This window comes from Macrotis lagotis, chromosome X (genome assembly GCF_037893015.1).
Source record: "Macrotis lagotis isolate mMagLag1 chromosome X, bilby.v1.9.chrom.fasta, whole genome shotgun sequence".
In the NCBI taxonomy this organism is placed as follows: Eukaryota; Metazoa; Chordata; class Mammalia; order Peramelemorphia; family Peramelidae; genus Macrotis; species Macrotis lagotis.
This window is the reverse complement of record NC_133666.1, coordinates 13,453,818-13,466,089: the sequence shown is the minus strand read 5'-3', so window position 1 is coordinate 13,466,089 and position 12,272 is coordinate 13,453,818. Positions and strand designations below refer to the sequence as shown.

General features: G+C 38.3%; 1 pseudogene; it reads left to right on the top strand.

The window, feature by feature from the left end:
* The first annotated feature begins 6,147 nt into the window (after nt 1–6,147).
* LOC141497314 (E3 ubiquitin-protein ligase DTX3L pseudogene) overlaps nt 6,148–12,272 on the top strand; it is a 32,236-nt pseudogene continuing 26,111 nt past the window's right edge.

Here is a 12,272-nt window from a genome sequence, read left to right as displayed (position 1 = left end):
GACAAACCTTAAGGTAGATGTTCTTCTCCTACCTTCTCTTTCTGCATTTTGTTGATCAAATTTCAAGGTTTGTTTCATATTATATTTGAGGGAAGATCAGGAGACCTTAGCACAGTGCCTGTCTTCTCTCCACCATCTTTGATTTCTTTTTTTTAAAGTTATTTTAATTTGTTTTTTCCAATTACATGCAAAGACAGTTTTCAATATTCTTCTTTTTGTAAGATTTTGAGTTCCTTATTTTCTACCTTCCTCCCTTTCCCCCTCCCCACAACAGCAAATAATCTGATATATGTTATGCATATAAAATCATGTTTAACATATTTCCATATTAATCATATCAAGAAAGAAGAATCAGAACTAAAGGGGTCAAATGAGAAAGAAAAAATATAAAACAAGGTTTAAATAATGAAAATAATGTGTTTTGGTCTACAATCAATTTCCACAGTTTTTTCTCTGAATGTGAATGGAATTTGCCATCCAGAGATTTTTAGAGTTGTCCTTGATTACTGAACTGCTATGAGGAGCTAAGTTCATCATAGCTGATTATCTGACAGTATTTCTGTAAATGTGTGCAATGTTCTTCTGCCTCTGCTCACCCCTCTCAGCATCACTTCATGAAAGTTTTTCTATGCTTTTTTTTAAAGTTGGGTCACTCATGATTTTTTTTTTACTTTTTTTTGCAAGGCAATGGGGTTAAATGAATTGCCTAAGGTCACACAGCTAAGTAAATATTAAGTGCCTAAGGCCAAATTTGAACTCAGGTCCTCCTAACTCCAGGACCAGTGCTCTATCCCCTAGTAATATTATTCATTAAGAAATCATGGTGGGGGGCAGTTAGGTGGGAAAGTGGATATTAAAAAGATGTAGTTAATGTGTATGAGGGAGGAATGTACCGGGAGAAAGAGAAAGGGACATATAGATTGGGATAAGTTATTTTACATAAGAGAGGAAAGAAAGAATATTTTTTCAGTGAAGCGGGAGAGGAGAGAGGTAAGGGGAAGTTAGTGAACCTTACTCTCATTGGAATTGATTCAGAGAGGGAATAACATACACACTTAACTAGGCATGAAATCTATCTTACCCTACAGAACAGTAGGAGGGGAAAGGGATGGGAGAAAAATGGGGTGGTGATAGAGGTGATAGAAGTCAAAAGACACTTTTGAGGAGGGACAGGAAGAAAAGAGAGAGATTAGAATTAACAGGTTTTTTCTGGGAGAAGGATAGAGGGAAATACAATTAGCAGTAGGAATTGTGAGGAAAAAATATTGAAACAAGTTTCTCTGTTAAAGACCTCATTTCTCAAACACAGAGAACTGAGTCAAATTTATAAAAAAATAGATCTGCCCCCAATTGATAAATGATCAAAAAAAAGAACAGTTTGCATGTGAGGTTATCAATGCTATCTGTGACCATATTAAAATTCCTCTTAAAAATTGGAGAAATGCAAATTAAAACAATTCTGAGTTAGTAATTTATGCCTATTGTATTAACTAATTGGACAGAGAGGGAAATGTGAATTGCCTATATCACAGAAAGGTTAACCTGGGTTACCTGGGGTGGCTAGGTGATGCATTGGACAGAGCCCTGACCCTGAAGTCAGGAAGACTTGAGTTCAAATCTGGCCTCAGATATTTAATAATTATCTAGGTATGTGACCTTGAGCAAGTCACTTAAACCTATTGACTTGCATAAACAAAAAAATATAATAATATTTCTATCACATTCACATATCACAATTTGTTCAGCCATTCCCCAATTAAGGGGCTTCCCCTCAATTTCCAATTATTTGACAGTACAAATAGAACTGCTATAAATATTTTTTCTTCTTTCATTGCCAGGGTTTAACCTTTCTAATATAACTATTGAGTAATAGTGGTGATAATGGACATCTTTATTTCATGCTTGATTTTAAAGGGCATCATTCTAGCTTATCCACTTACATACAATGTTTGCTGATGGTTTTAAATAGATACTGCTTATCATTTTAAAGAAAGCTCCATTTCTTCCTATGCTCTTCAGTGCACTGCTTTTCAGGAGAGTCACCAAGATTTCCTAAAGAAGCCAAGTTGAAACTTTTAAGTCATTTATTCCTTTTTAGTAATGTTTACATTTTACTTGTTTTATTCTGAATTTTACAAAAGAATATGTTCATGTACAAAATAGAACAGAAAAAGAAAACATTTTATATAGTTTGAAATGTTTTCTTTTGTATAATTTTGTCTTGTAATGTACCATTCCAGAGCAAGAATCATCTTTGGTTTGGTTTTGGGAAGGAAAATAACTCTCTCTGCAAAATTGCTTACTGAAAAAAATAATTGTAATGTACTCAGTAATCTCCGCATTTTCCTCCAACTCTGACATCCTAAAATGCTAATGCCAGGCATGACCTCCTTCCTCCAGGTATTGAAGACAGGAAAGGCTGTCTTTAGATTGTTTCTGAAGGATTCCAGACACCTAGCATGAGGAAGAGCTGTCTGAGATGAAGCTTAGAGGATTTTGTTTGGGATCCTGAGAGGCTTTGGAAGTAATTAACCTTGACTGAGACCAGTAGTGGGCTTTCCAAAGGGAAATTGAACTCTCAGAGCTTGATCCAGCATCTAGTAGTATATCTGGAACTTCCCTGGTCATGTATTCAAGGGACCTGACTCCTCTCTATGGATTGGGATATGGGGGGTGAGGTTGATGAAGGGATAAGGCTCTGAGTGGAATGTGGAATATTCCCTCTTAAGAGTTAATATTCGTAGTGAAGTCCTCTCGGGGTTAAAAATCATTAACACAACGACAGACTATTACTATTAGAATATTCTTAGAAGAAAGAGGGAGAGCGAGATCTTGCATTCCAAACCAGGCACCCTCCTGATTCTGTTACAGTGGTGAAATAGTGGACTATTTCCAGAAAGACCTTGCATTTTTCATTAGTCAATTATCTGATGATAAAAGTATCTTAACGGGGAGAAGAGTAAACTGTTCTCATGAGAAAAACTTTGCATTCTTACAAAGTTCATAAGACTCCTCTTGTTTGATGATAAGTAGATTTCCTAGACCTTGCTTCCAAGACAAGTTACATTACTTCAATAGATAGTTATAATCTTGAAGGTTATTCTCACTATCTGGATAGTGAGGCAATATTTTATGAAAACCTTTCATTCTTTTCTTTGTTGCTGGGGTAGATTTTCACAAGTAGAATGTAACTCTTTAGACTAACCAATGAGTCCACAGAGAAGGACAATAGGGGGGATCATGTTAGGCCATATAATCTTGCTTGACTATCAATTCCGGGAAGCTCCTTGATCTTCACTGCCTTTGTGAGACTTGGAGTGTGCCCTTTTTTTGAGAAAAGCCAAAATAAACTTATACAATGAGGGGTGGGCTTGTCCTAGATAATCTCTGAGACCTCTTTCAAACAGGACTTTTGAAGTTAATTCAAACCATTTACTGAGTACTTACTGGGTATTGATAGGGCTCTTGGTGCTTCCTGCTGGAAATAATATAAAGATGAAGATTTTATAGCTTTGGGATAGGTGGTGGCAGTTGAGTTAGTGGAAAGTGACTGAGATATCAAAGAAAGGGAGAAGAAAATATAAAACAAACAAGAAAAGACAAAAGGATTAGAAGAAGACATGGAAACAAATCTGATGATTTGTTTTTAATGATGCAGGAGACAGGAGATGACATGTTGTACCCTTTCGGGCAGGAAGGACTGGTGAAGGGACTGTCACCCATGCACAATGAGTACTTTCTTAGCTACTCTTTACAGGATTGTACAGGCTCCTGTAGCCTGAGTATTGAAGAGTACCTGGAGCCAGGTGCTAAACCACTCACCAAATGCCACCCTTGTCCAGCCCACAATGGAAATGCATTTAAGTAAAGGGTCCTGGAAAAGAAGCCTCTTCTTCTTTCTTTCCTCCCCTTTGCAGGATAGCCACTTTCTTTCTCTAAGCTAGAACCATGTGCCCCTGGACTAAGCAGCTGCAGAACTATGACCTCCACTTCATGTGACCAGACTCACTTGAAACTAAGCCACCTGGTATGGCTGTTTCCTTTCACTCTTATCTTCAGGTAATCTTGCTAAAACTTTTGTTATTCACCCTGTCTCAAGTAGCTTACAAGCAGCTTTCTCCCTTTTCAGTAAAAGGTTTTAATCTGTGAACTTTGCAGTCTTGTAAAATAAGAAATTCTGAGCTATTTTAACTCCAGGGGTAGTAGTGTGTACTTTCACTTTCACAAGAGTTCTCAATCTTTATTTGAGGCACCAACTTCTCTGGCAATAATATGAACTTTCTCAGAAATAGAAGGCAAAGGTGTGAGCTGAATCTCAAAGGATGAAAAGTAAAAAAAAAAGAAAATTAAGGGGTGGAGAGAGGAATGTAGTAGGAGAAAGGAAAGGGGAAGTAGAAAGAATAAATTACCTTACATAAAATAGGCAAGAAAAAACTTTTCCAGTGGAGTGGATGGAAAGGTGGGTAGAAGAGAGGAAGTGAGTGAATCTTACTTTCATCAGAATTGACTCAGAGAGAGAATAACATACACACTCATTTGATCTTAGAAATCTATCTTACCCTAGGAAATTAGGAAGGGAAAGGGATGGGAAAAAGAGGGAGGATGAGAGCAGATTTGGGGAGGACTAGTGAGAAACAATACTTTTGAGGAGGAAGAAAGATTGGAATAAATGGGATGGGGGAATAGCATGAAGGGAAATACAGTTAGCCATAGTAACTGTGAAAAAAATTTTGAAGCAAGTTTCTCTGATAAATGCCTCATTTCTGAAACATAGAGAACAGATTCAAAGTTGTTTCAGAAATAAGAGCCATTCCTCAACTGATAAATGATCAAACGATATGAACAATTTTCAGATGAGGTTATCAATGCTATCTCAATCATATTTATAGGGAATTTGAAACAGTGCAATGCTGGTGGAGCTGCAAACTGATTCAATCATTCTGTAGAGTAATTAGGAACTATGCCCAATGTGCATATGCCACTACTAGGTATTCCAAAAGAGATGAAAAACTAAAAGAAAAAGGAACTCTATGTATAAGGATATTTATAGCAGCTCTTTTCTGTGGCAAGGAATTGGAAATTGAGGCGATGCCCATCAGTTGGGGAATAGCTGAACAAATTATGGTATGTGATTAGGATGGAATGCTATTTTGCTATAAGAAATAATGAGCTGGATACTCTTAGGAAAAACCTTGAAACCCTTGTGCTATTGCAAAGTGCAATGCAGTGTGTACAAAGTAACAGTATGTTCAGTTGTGAATGACTTAGTTTTTCTCAGCAATTCTGTGGCTCAAGACATTTCTGAAGGCTTTATGGTACAAAAAGCTAGCTATTCCCAGAGAAAGAGATGATGATATCTAATTACAGATTGAAGCATTCTTTTTTTTTACTTTATTCTTTTTGGGGTTCTTTTTCGGAGGGGTCCCTATAGTTTTTTTCCCCAATATGACGAGTATGGAAATGTTTTGCATTAACCTTTATAATCTATATCAAACTGCTTGCCTTCTGAATGAAGGGGTGTAGGGAAAAGGGAGAAAATGTGAAGCTTAAAGTTTAAAAACAGAATGTTACAAATGGCTTTTACATGCACCTAGGAAAAAATAAAATACTAAGTAAAAAATAAAAGAAGATTAATACATTGAAAAAATAAAAAACAATCAATTAACTGTATTTTTTAGCCCACATTTTATGCATTTTTTTAATTTCCAGAATTTGTCTTAAGGTTCAGTTATTTTCTTTTGTATTTGGTTTTTTTTCAGGTTTTTCTTTTTTTATTTATGAAAGTATTTGGGAAGATAAAGTGTAAAACAGAGTGCTTCGCCTGAGACCTGTAAGTCTCGGCATATTTTGATATTTAGTCAGTTTTAATTTTTGAAATGTCTTCTTTTACTGATTGCCAGCTCTGGCCAGATGCCTGACACTTAGGAGGAGCTCCCCAAATATTGATTGACAGTCTGACTGATTGCTAGGAGGGGGCCATAGCTCCCCCCCCCGGGCCCATTGTCAGGCCCTGCGTCCCATTGGCCGAGCCCCGCCCCGCCTCCCGGGTGACGTCACCGTCCCCTCCTTTCTGCGGTTTTCACCTGGGCTGGGCTGTTGCGCATTCTGCAGAAGAGGGCAGCCCGCAGCTCTGTGCGCTTCAGCCTCCGGCTCGCCCTCCCCGCCCCACGGCACGCACCCGGGCCTGCCGATCCCCCGCGGGAGCCGCTGTGTGTGGGAGGTAAGTACGGTCCCCGGGGCGTCCCTCGGACTCGCTCCCCAGCACCCCTCGGGGCGTGTAGGTGCGCCCCCCCCCCCCCCCCCCCCGGTCCCGGGCCTGGCGGGCTTCCCCCACGGATGGCTCGGCAGCTGCATGTGCCCGGGGCTCCGAACGGGTCCCGGGAGGCCTGGGGGCCCCCCCACCCCTGTGCACCCACCGCGCGGCCCCGCTCCCCACGGCAGCGCCACCAGCCCCCCTCTCCCCTCCCCCAGCCCTTCACAGTACGGGGCCTGCCGGTTGGGACTGGTGGGGGTGGGAAAGGCAGAATCGGTCTTGGAAATCCCTCTTCTTTTGGTGCCTTTTCATTGTCATTCATTCATTCGTTGTCCTCCACTTGCCCAGCCGCCCGCTCCAATGCGCATTTGCGTGTGCCTCATGCGGTGGCGGACGGCACTGGCCGCGCACCTGTTGAGCTTGCTTAGCCCGGCCCGGCGTGGGGCCGCCACTAGCTCCCCATTCAGCCTGGCCTGTGCCAGGTGCTTCTCTCCGGCCTTTTGTTCTCCTCTGCTCAGGTTCGGGCCGCGATGTGCTGCTTTGTTTCAGACGCTCCCCTGAGCGGGGCTTAGCTGTCCCTTCCCCGCAGCTCTCTGTCTCCTATCTCCCACCCCCAGCCCCTGCCCCGAAACAGAAAACGTCTGTGTAAGAAATGTGCATAGTCACCCCCCACCCCATCTCCTCTCCAGCTGTCTTAAAGTGTGTCTTACTCTGTCTCTCTGTTTCCTCCTCTGTCGAGATGTGGGGCCAGTGCTTCCTGCTCAGGCTCCTAGGACCTCGGTTGGGCATTGCCGATCAGCCTTAGGGCAGCGCCCACCCTCTTAGTCCATTGGCCTGGACGCAGAGCTGGTATAGCTTTGGGAGCAGGCACCTGTGCAAAACCCCTTCTCTTAAATATTTACACACGCACACACACACACACACACGGATGGGTCCTATAAGGGGCAGCTAATCAATTTAATTGGACTTGGAAGAATAATTCTCTTATTTTAAAGTTTTTAAACCATTTTTACTAGCATTTATTATCCTTTCCTCCCGGTGGCACCCCCACCCAAACACAGTGACAGTGACAAAAACCATGGCAAGAAATAGGCATATTCTAGCCAAATCAGCTTCCATGTTTACGGGCCCAAAATGGCACGTGTCATCCTGGATTTTCAGTCCATCACCTCCTGCAGGAGGCGGGTAGCATGATTCATCTGTGGTCCTCAGGACTGATGATCATGATGATCATGATGGTGATGCTGATGCTGATGCTGATGCTGATGCTGATAGTGATGCTGATGCTGATGCTGATGCTGATGCTGATAGTGATGCTGATGCTGATGCTGATGCTGATGCTGATGCTGATGGTGATGGTGACAGTGACGGTGATGGTGATGGTGATGGTGATGGTGATGGTGATGGTGATGGTGATGGTGATGATTATTATTATTAATCCGGGTTCTAAAAGCTTTTAAACTTTTTTCCCTATATAATATTGTTGCTATGGAGTAAGTAATTCTAATTCTGCTCACTAAAATCTGTTGCGTATCTTTTTTAAAACAAATTTTTAAGGAGTGGCTATGTGGCACACCACCAGCCTTGGAGTCAGGAGTACCTGGGTTCAAATCCAACCTCAGGCACTTAATAATTGCCTAGCCGTGTGGTCTTGGGCAAACCACTTAACCCCATTGCCTTGAAAAATCTAAAAAACAATTTTTTTATGGTTTTTGCAAGGCAGTGGGGATAAGTAGTTTGCCCAAGGCCCCACAGCTAGGTAATTAAGTGTCTGAGGTAAGATTTGAACTAAGGGACACCTGACTTCAGGGCCAGTGCTCTATCCAGTGTGCCACCTAGCTGCCCCAATGTGTATCATATCTTAAACAGTTCTTACCAGTTTGTTCTGAAACAGTAGATTTCTTAATGCATGATAAAATATTATCCTGCCATTCCTTTAGATGAATATCCCCTTAATTTCAAGTTTTTGTCCACTCAAAAACTGCTCCTGTAATTATTTTTCTATGTATGGGTCCATTTCCTTTTTCTTTGATCCCTATGTGGTATGAGCCCCATGGTGGTACAATTGGGCAGTTTAGTAATTTTTGAGGCACAATTATAAGTTATAAGTTTTTTTCAGTATTAACCTGTTGCCCTTCTAATTTTAATGACATTAGATTTCTTTGTGCAAAAGGCTTTTCAATTTCATGCAATCCACATTTTCATTTTGTATTCAGTGTTTGTCTTTATAATTGGTTTTCTTATGACCACTTACTTTATCTGCAGATGTGATTTTAATAATTTTTAACCCATTCCTCTAATTTCTGTGTTCTCTTGACCATAGTGCATCACACTTCAGACTCTCTTTTTAAAATCCTACACAGTGTGAATAATGCTGCCACATGGACAGAGCTGCACTTTAAGGGGTCAAAATACATATAATTATGGATAGGAAAAAAATAGGAGGCATTTCCCATTCAGTTCCAGGATTAAGTATTTCAAGATTTCTCTAATGAAAGACAACACAGTTCAACTTTAGAATTCCTAGGAGGGTTCACACCATAAATTCATGCTATAATGAGTATAGCATCAGATTTGTACCTAATGACCAGGGTTGAACTCAGCATCCTTCTAGAAATTATATGAAATGAGTACTTCTATTGTATCGTATATCTTTTGTTAAGAATGCTTTATGTCCCCAAGAATACCCTGAGCCTCTTGATTTTTTTTGTAGATTTTTGCAAGGCAATGGGGTTAAGTGACTTGCCCAAGGTCACACAGCTGGGTAATTAGTACATGTCTGAGGCCACATTTGAATTCAGGCTCTCCTGACACCAGGGCCGGTGTTCTATCCACTGCACCACCTAGCTGCCCTCTAGTTGATTTTTTAAAGTAAACCATTACATCACACCAGTGAAGTGATAGTTTGTTTCTTCTTCGCCAATGTTTATTTCTTCAAAATGTCTATTTTATTTTTATCCCCAGAATTTATAGTTAGAATATCTAATAGCAGTGGACTAATGGACACCTTGTTTCACCCTAATCTTATTGGAAAGGTTTCTCTCAAATCCCTATTTAAAACATTGCTTGCTCTTAGTTTTAGATAGATACTTCTTAATATTTTAAGGTACTTTCCAATTATTTCTATGCTTTTTTTCTTTGTTAAACGGGAATTGCTATTGATAAAACCCTTTCTCTGCTTCTATTGAAATAATTATATGATATTGTAAATTTTCTTGGTAATATGACTAAATCTTTTTATTTATTTAAGCATTGAAGTTTAAGAGTGACTTGCCTGGGTGACTAGGTGGCATAGTGGATAAAACACCGGCCCTGGAGGCAGGAGGACCTGAGTTCAAATCCGGCCTCAGACATTTAATAATTACCTAGCTGTGTGGCCTTGGGCAAGGCACTTAACCCCATTGTCTTGCCAAAAAAACAAAACAAAACCCTACAATTAAACAAATTAGAGTGACTTGCAATCATTAACTGTCTGAGACTTGATTTGAACTCAGGTCCTCCTGAATCCAGGGTTGACTCTCTACTGCACCACCTAGCTGTCCCCTACATTTCCTAATATTAAACTAGACTTGCATTCCTGGCATAAATGGATCCTGATCCTAATACACATTAATGTAGCTTCCTTGTTAATATCATATTGCAAGTTTGCTTATTAATAATTATTATCAAAATTGATTCCATGGTTTTCTTTCTTCTTTTCACTCTCTATATTTAGTTACCACATTTTTATTATAGAAGGAATTTCATTGAATCCCATCTTTAACATTTTTTTTCAAACAGTTTATATAGTATTCTACATAATTGAATGTTTAGGAGAATTCAGGGTTTTTTTTTTCTGAATTAAAAAAAATGGCATTAATTTTTTTTTTTTTAGAGTTCCAAATACTCTCCCTCCCTCCCTCCCTTCTTCTACTCATTGCGAAGGCAAGTGATATGATAATCATAACATAAAAGTAAGAAAAATAAAATGAAAAAAATTATGATTCCATCTGCACTCGAGTTGGAAGTGATCAAAAGTGATTAACAGCATTTTTTAAAATGCCTATTGATAGCTTTCATTTCTTCTTCTCAATATTGCTTGTTCATATCAGTTGAGAAATGGTTTTTATTTTAATCAGTTCAGCTTAATTTCCTTATCTAAAAGCCTGACAGGTAAATTTTTCCATTTTCCCCAAATTTGTCTAAATCCTTTACCCATTTTTATCTTGGTAGACAGTGTGAGTTGTTAGTCTCTGCTTAGTTTCTGCTAAACGTTTTTGCAGTTTTCCCAGCAATTTTTTTCAGATACTGAGTTTTTCCTCCCAAAGCTTAGATATTTGGGTATCTCAGATTCTGTATTACTATAGTTATTTGCTTCAGTGTATTGTGTACTTAAGCTGTACTGCTGATCCACAACTCTGTTTCTTAGCCATTAACGGATTGTTTTGATGATTACTGTTTTGTGACACAATTTGAGATCTCCACAGATTTTTCCATTATTTTCCTTGATAGTCTTGACCTTTTGAGCTTTCAGATGGATATTATTATTATTTTCTGCCTTTGTAAAATAATTATTCTTAGGTTGGTTGGTATGGCATTGAAAATGTAGGTAGAATTGTCATTTTTCTTATATTCACTTGGTTTTTCCACGAGCAATTGTTATTTCTTCAATTGTTTGGATCTATCTTTATGTACAAAGTGTTTTGTAATTGTGTTCATGTAGTTCCTAGGCTTATCTTGCAGATAAACTCCCACACAGATTATTTTGAATTGCTTTTCAGAATGAAAGTTTTCTTTCTAGCTCTTCCTACTGATTCGGAAGTGGGGCAAAATACAGAAATGAAACTTTATGTTGCTTTATTTTATAATCTAAATCCTTGCTGAAGTTGATCATTGTTTCCAATAGTTTTTGTATTGACGCTCTAGGGTTCTCTATATCTTTCAAAGAAAATGGTAGTTTTGTTTTCTCCTTACCTACTTCTATTCAATTTCTTTTTCTTGCCTTATTTCTAGGAAGCATTTCTAGTACAGTATTAAATGATAGTGGTGAATAATGGATGTCCTTGCTGCACCCCTAAGTTTTTGGAGAAAGGTTCTACTTTTTCCCCAGTAGAGATAATGCTGCTTCTAATTTTTAGCACTTAACTTAGCACTTATTTATGTTTTCTAGCATTTTTCCAGAATATTCTATTTTGCCAGATGTTTTTATGTACCCATTGATGTAATCATTTCTTTTCTTGTTTTGTTATTGATATAGTCAAAGGTGCTTATACCTTTCCCAGTATTTAATCAGTCCTATATTCCTGTTACAAATAACATTTCACCTTAGGGTATGATCTCTGTGATTTATTACTATAATCTTCTTGCCAATATTTTGTTTAATTTATGGAAATGAGTCTATAGTTTTCTTTCTCTGTTTTTGCTCTCCCTGGTTTAGATATCAACACTATTTGTGTCATGGAATTTAGTAGGACTCCCTCTTTGCCTATTTTGTTAAATAGGAGAATGTTTGGAAGCGTTCACTTGCATATTCATCTGGTCCTACTGAGTATTTTTAGGGAATTAGTTTGTTGTTAATTCTATTTCTTTTTCTAAGATAGAGTTATTCAAAGATTCTATTTCCTTTTATGTTAATCTGGGCAATTTATTTTTTCATAAGTTTTTATCCATTTCAACTAGATTTTCAATTTTATTTTCATATAATTGGGCAAAATGGCTACTAATAATTGCTTTAATTTCATCTTCCTTGGTAGTGCATCTATCTTTTTCATTTTTGATACTTGTAATTTTGTTTCCTTTTATTTTAATTTGTTTAAAAATGAATCAATAATTTATTTTATATATAGTTTTTTTCTATTTAATTTTTCTGTTTCTATCTAAACCAGCTTCTATTTATTTTTTAGTTTCAATTTCATTAATCTCTTGTGATTTTTAGGACTTTTATTCTGGAATTTAAGTAGAATTTGTTCATTTTGACTTTGTTTTTGTTTTTACTTGTGTGCCTAATTCATTGATTTGCTCTTGTTTATTCATATAAATT